We start from the raw sequence: 6,522 nt of genomic DNA, 5'->3' as shown, positions 1-6,522 counted from the left end.
ACTTTTGACTACACTGTAAACCGGGCGATTCGGATTTGCCGTCGAAAATCTAACATAAAAATGCGCTCAAAATACATGACATTTACCACATACGTAAATTACATGTTGAACTATGACGCTCATTGATTTTATTCCAAAAAATTCCTTTGAGTTATTTTATAAATCATGTAAAACTGAGCACTCTCTGTGACACAAATTAATCAGCCGGGTTCTAGGCAATTCACTGCAAATCCGGAAAGATAGCAGAACTCAGAATGAACTGAGAGGTTGTTCCATATAAGCTTTATCGAAATTGGTACTTTCTAAATCTTTAAATGCTTGCGTTATGGTAGGTGTCAAAATTAACGATCTGATTTCCTACAAAATGAGAGGCCGCGCTGGTCGCCATGCTAATCAGACGAGACTAGCGATCCTGGCAGGCAGGCTATGACCTCTGCCTGTTCTTAGTTTAATGTTAAAACCATAAAACCAAGAAATCTAGTTGTTGTTGTTATTGTTGTCTGTATTGTTGTTTATGTTTATTAGTCGTGATGTTGTTGTTGACAAATGGAATTCAACTATATTAATGTTGTGTTGTGGCTGTTTCAAACGCAATGTAGATGCCATTAGAAACGCTACAAGGATACCATCATTCTTTGACACGATGGGGCGATGTATACCAACGTACACTCTCTCCATGTGCATGTGCACAACCCCACAACCGGTCGTGAAGGAAAAACTTTGAAAAACTACTTAACTTTCTCCTGACATGCATCGCCACGACCCAACGACCTTTTCTTCAAAGAAAAACTTTGAAAAAATATTCTATTTCTCTTGGCATTTATCGCCACGACTCTACGACCGGTCGCGAAGGAAAAACTTGTAAATATATTACTCTATTTTATCCCGACTCGTATTTTATCGATGTCGATACGGTCAAAGTACTGTGAAAATATTGTATGACTTGATGATTTAGGCAGGGTACAGTACGCAATATACGCACATTGTCCGAGTTGAAGTATGAAACTTAAAAAATCAGGTGGTAAACAAAATTATGAAAAGCCTCCGCTGGACAAATAATTGTGAACGACCTCCCAGAAAGTAATTATAAAATCTGAAGCTGTCGGTGATGTTGGAATCTCCAGGAATCACTCATCATAGTGTACATAAGTAACCATCCTTTAAGGCAATCTGCACATTGCAAATGTTCAGTGTTTTTGTAAATTGTTCTCTTACATTAATTCGATTGTAAAGGATATATCCTTGGGCCATTTCCTGTCGACTTTTGTTTTGTCTACGTCTGACAAGGCGATTGTAAGGACTACGTATTTAGCAGGCTAATACTCGACCCGTAAAACATCGCCAGCTGTACGCATACGCTGTGTGAAGTTGCCCTCATTTTCCTTATTGAATAGTCACGGAAGTGAATAGCGCAGAGAACAAACAGTAGAGAGAAATTTGAAACGGTGCGGAGAATTGTCTCCCAGCAGGGAGATTTAAAACAGCCTGCGGAGAAATTTTAAACAGTAGAGAGAAATTTTAAAAGGCACCAAGATTTTCAAACAGCGCGGAGATTTTTACACAGTGCGGAGAGTTTTCAACAGCGCCGAGATTTTTACACACTGCCGCGAATATTTAACACAACGCAGAGATCTTTACACAGCACGGAGAGTTTTCAACAGCGCCGAGATTTTACACACCGCCACGATTTATTTTACACAGCGGAGATTTTTAAGAGCACCGAGATTTTTACACAGCGCGGAGAATTTCCATGAGCGCAGAGATAAATTCACACAGCACGGAGATTTTTACGCTGCGCAGACAATTGTTGTTTTAGTCCATGGTAATCGAGTGACACGATGACATCGTACAAACGAGGCAACGCGACGGGCAACTCAAGTCACTTGTTGCACTGCATATACTATATGTCGGGTCATTTTTTCAGATCCCTGGCTCACTGGCAGAACACATCTGAATACGTCATATGACGTTGGTATGACGCGTTGTGACGTCTCATAAGCTTCCGTGTTGTCGGAGCAAAGTTAGTCACTTTAATGATGGGTTGGTTTATTGTAAACCACATTGTGGCACAGTCTACTTGAAGTAAAATGAGAGTCAAATAAAATACGATAGAACCTCATTCACACACGTTAACCGACATAGTGTACTCCAATTCACGTATGGTTTTCTCAACCCAGAAGTGCCTTTATTTAAATCGAAGGCAGCATGCAGCAGACCCTATTTAAAATTGGTTTACCCCAACAAAGTCCCCCCTTCACACGGACTGTCCCCCGACACGAATGCGTTCAGCTCAAAAACGAGCTTCAAGCAAAATGAGTGGGCTTCAAAGGTAATCTAGGGAGTCCGATTCAAATAAGTCGCAGCGCAAAGCGAATGCATTTCAAGAGAGTTGCATGAGGTTCGAGCGAGTTGCATGCAGGTTCGCGAGTTGCATGTAGCTTCGTGAGTTGCATGCAAGTTCGTGAGTTGCATGCACGTTCGTTAGAGTTGCATGTAGCTTGGTGAGTTGCATGCACGTTCGTGAGAGTTGCATGTAGCTTGGTGAGTCGCATGCAGCTTCGTGAGAGTTGCATGTAGCTTGGTGAGTCGCATGCAGCTTCGTGAGAGTTGCATGTAGGTTGGCTCAAAATGCAAGTTCGTGAGTTGCATGTAGCTTCGTGAGTTGCATGTAGCCTCGTGAGTTGCATGCACGTTCGCGAGAGTTGCGTGTAGCTTTGTGAATCGCATGCAGTTTCGTGAGAGTTGCATGTACCTTCGTGAGAGTTGCATGTAGGTTGGCTCAAAATGTAAGGTGTTAATTTGGCATGGATTACACGCCATAGGGTGCCCATGCTGTGTCTCATAGACAAAACGCCTTATCAGAGGCCGTTCATTTTGCGTGAACGATGGTACAATGAAGAATTGACGTTTGAGTAAAGTTACGTTGGTAAATTTCAATGACCAGGGAACCTACATCTGATTTTAGTCATATTGGTCCGAAAACAACTCGCCCGTTGTTTGAGTTTACACGTTCGTTCGTACCGCGTTCCCCCCCCCCCCCCCGTCGATTTAGTCTGTAAATATTAATTATGGATGGTATAATCGAGACTGTCTATGATTTTATCAGTTAGAACAAAAATATTTCGATAGATTGACTAACACAACCAAAATTTTAAGCATTTTTCTTCAACTTTAAAAATAAGTCATCGCCTGGACATCGCCGTTTTCGTTGAAAATGCTCCATTATAGTCGAATATGAACGCTCAGGTTTACCTTGGCCGTGTACTGCCTGAGAGATGGCTACTTCTTTAGCTATTTTTTTCAGTTTCGGTAAAGATATCGCCAACTATTCCTTTCAGTGCACAGTGCAAGTCTGTTTACGTTTGCAGGAAAAATATATCGTTGGCTCGCCCAACAAATTGAATTCGGGCGAGTTGGTATCGGGAATCTGGGTGGTTTGAAAAGGTACCCGTTTTGAAGCAAAATGTAGGTTTATCAACATCATTGATGATATGCCTTTTTTCTCACCGTGTTGTCTCATTTCTCTGTAATTTTTTGGTGATGGCGATTTGAAAATAGTAATTTCTTGTCCGCTGATCGTGGCGATTTGATGTAGCTCTCAGAATTCGAAGTACGAAACGTCGACGTCACTGGCTAGGCTGCGGGCCATGCCGCGGGAGATCAGAAAACACTTTTTCAAACTTTGGGTCAAACCAAGTTTACGTTCTCGATCGGATAATGTTGAGGTCAAAAAACAACTTTGCCATAGCGATTAAAATCTGCAGCATTTCAGCGTTCTTTGCAATTGATGATATGATTGAAACCTTTTTATTTAGCCTGTCCTTTTTCATCGTACGTTTCTTGTGAATAGTATGTACCCACTTCAAGCGGATACCCCTATGAATAATGATATCATCTGTATGACGCACGCAAATAAATGTGATTGAACTATGACTTTCTTGTGTCATGTCAAGGCCGAGACTCGGACACGTTTACGTCGCCTTTGCCTATGAGGAGAGGTTTTCAGAAACAAAGCTGAGAAAAGGTCTAGCTTCATCTACGGTTTACTTTATTCTTCAAAATCACGAAAGCCGTCGATGGCGACCGTAGAGGTTATGGCCGACAGTTGGATGCTTGTAACATAGATTCCCCGCCACGCCACATGCGCCACGCCGTGCGCCAGCAACAAGTCTGACCATCCACGCTCGCGCTTTATTTCAACTTGATAATCAGCTGATACACTGAAATTCTCCGAAAACCGAAGCCTTGCCAGTATCAGTTCTCACACAATTTCGCTACGACATGTCGGATAAAAACACGTCAAAGCCAGGAAGTTTTACCTAGCAACTTACATCGGTGCACGGCCGATAACGTACCGGTAACGTACCGGTATACCGGTACCATTGGTTATTTTCACAACCGTCTATTCCTCACTTAGAATATGCATCTACTTTACACCGGTCGACAAACCATAGATCCTCGAGAAACGAGGGTCTATGGACAAACCGGTTTCTTCGAAACGAAATTAGAAATTTAGCGACTTTGAATTTCACTCAAGGAAACACTGTCGCTTTGAATGAAAATTGTCGAAGTACATGTTCGAGATATACATCGCTCGATGGGTGTATTAAAAACGTGAATAGGCCTAAAGGTCCATGTACAACATAAAAGAAAGAGACGCACATTTTAAACCTCAACGTAAGCTGATCACTTTATAAAAATGAAAGTTAAAAATACAGATTTAACCACAATGCCGGGCGTAATTTACATAGTGGAAATGACGGCATTTATGATGACACGCCTGCACAACGAAACGAAGCCAAACGATAGCGAACTCCATGACAACACCTACCGTTTCTCACCTGCACTCTTTCTTCATTTTGAGGGAAAGTCTGTCAAAACGGTTGCTTCAACAGGTTCCCTGCTCATCGAAATTTACCCAAGTAACTTTACTCAAAACGTCAATCCTTTCTTGTACCATCGTTCACGCAAATTGAACGGCCTCTGCTATGGCTTTTTGTCTATGAAACACAGTATGGGCACCCCGCAGTGATTTCGATAAACAAACTGTAAGATGATCTAACTCACTAGCGATACTGCTTTGGCTAATCACTTGGCGATATAGGGATATCGCCAGCGGTTTTCCTATGTATATAGGGACTCCGGTGTTCCAAGTTATTTGCGCCAGCAATAAACGGACACAGAAAAGCAGCTATGACTTTGTTATGCAAATTGCAAAGAGGACAGTACAGTGGAATTTTGCAAGAAAGCTTATATACCTGAACAGAAAGTCCATGCTCGATTTTTAGCCCTGCTGTTTTACAGTTTATGTCTTATGCACTGCACTGGGCTGAGCGAAAGTCGTTGTCATGGCGACTATCAAAATTTGTGTACAACTCTGAGTATGAAAGGGGTTGTCAATAGCTAACCAAACTTTTGAGTGTCACTGCTGTCCAATTCATACGGTATTACTGGTTTCATTTGGGTATTAAAGGTGGGCAAGTATTCACATCAAATGAACAGAAAATTCACTTCATTGGCAGAGTCTTGAAAAATCGGTATTTTCTTGCCTGGTTATTAGGGAAATGCATGGGTTACCAGCCATTGTCACTGGCCTACCAACTTCAGAAAAGGTTAGTAGCCCAAGTGGACTACCAGGGAAAAAAGTTAATTTCGAGCCCTTAATGATGATGTAATCTTTGGTAATAATCCTGTGGCTACAAGGCAGAATGGTGATATTCAGCACCTCTCAGGATACATGCCACGTTCACAGTACTGCCGATTTTAGAGTTTGTGCCAAATATAAAATTTATGTTTAATTTCACTAAATAAATTATGCAGTATTTACAAAGAGGTTCTGGGCCGGCAGTTTCATCAATTTTTTTAATAGTAAGAGTTTAACTTTTACTGTTTATGCGTCTATGTCTAAATTTAAGCTACCAGCATAAATTTTGTGGCGACAGTGTGGGATACTTGCTGCCACACCACACTACACAATCAGTATGTACCAACATCAAAAGGCTGGCCATCAGATATGCCACAGGGTCAATTTGATGATCTGGTGCCACACTGCACACAGTATCAAAATAATCATATATGTTTTTTGTATAGAACAATTATAGTCTGTGTTTTCCTTCAGTTTTGATATACTGATAAGCTGAAAATTCCTTCGCGACATAATGTTATTTTTGTCCATATCATGCCCGTACAATTTCTTCTTATTCGAGCTAATAAGAATCTTATAAGATTCTTAGAAGTATTTTATATGCAAATTAGTTTGAGTAAGAATCTCATAAAATGGGTAGTTCTAAAAATCTTGTACACATATGTCATCTCAGTTCCAACACTAAAAGTCATCTACCCTGTTCAGGTGAACGTTACCTTTTAATTTTATGGCATGCATGGATAGATAGGTGGAAGTCCCATCGAACATCCATTACTAGAAATTGGTTGTTGGAGGTAGATTTTGGTTGTCCCACACACAGGAGTATCGTTAGTTTTGAGCCCTGTGTTATGACAGAAAAAACTGTGAAGTTGGCGATA

Source organism: Ptychodera flava, chromosome 7 (assembly GCF_041260155.1).
Source record: "Ptychodera flava strain L36383 chromosome 7, AS_Pfla_20210202, whole genome shotgun sequence".
NCBI lineage: Eukaryota > Metazoa > Hemichordata > Enteropneusta > Ptychoderidae > Ptychodera > Ptychodera flava.
This window is presented reverse-complemented; position numbering follows the sequence as displayed.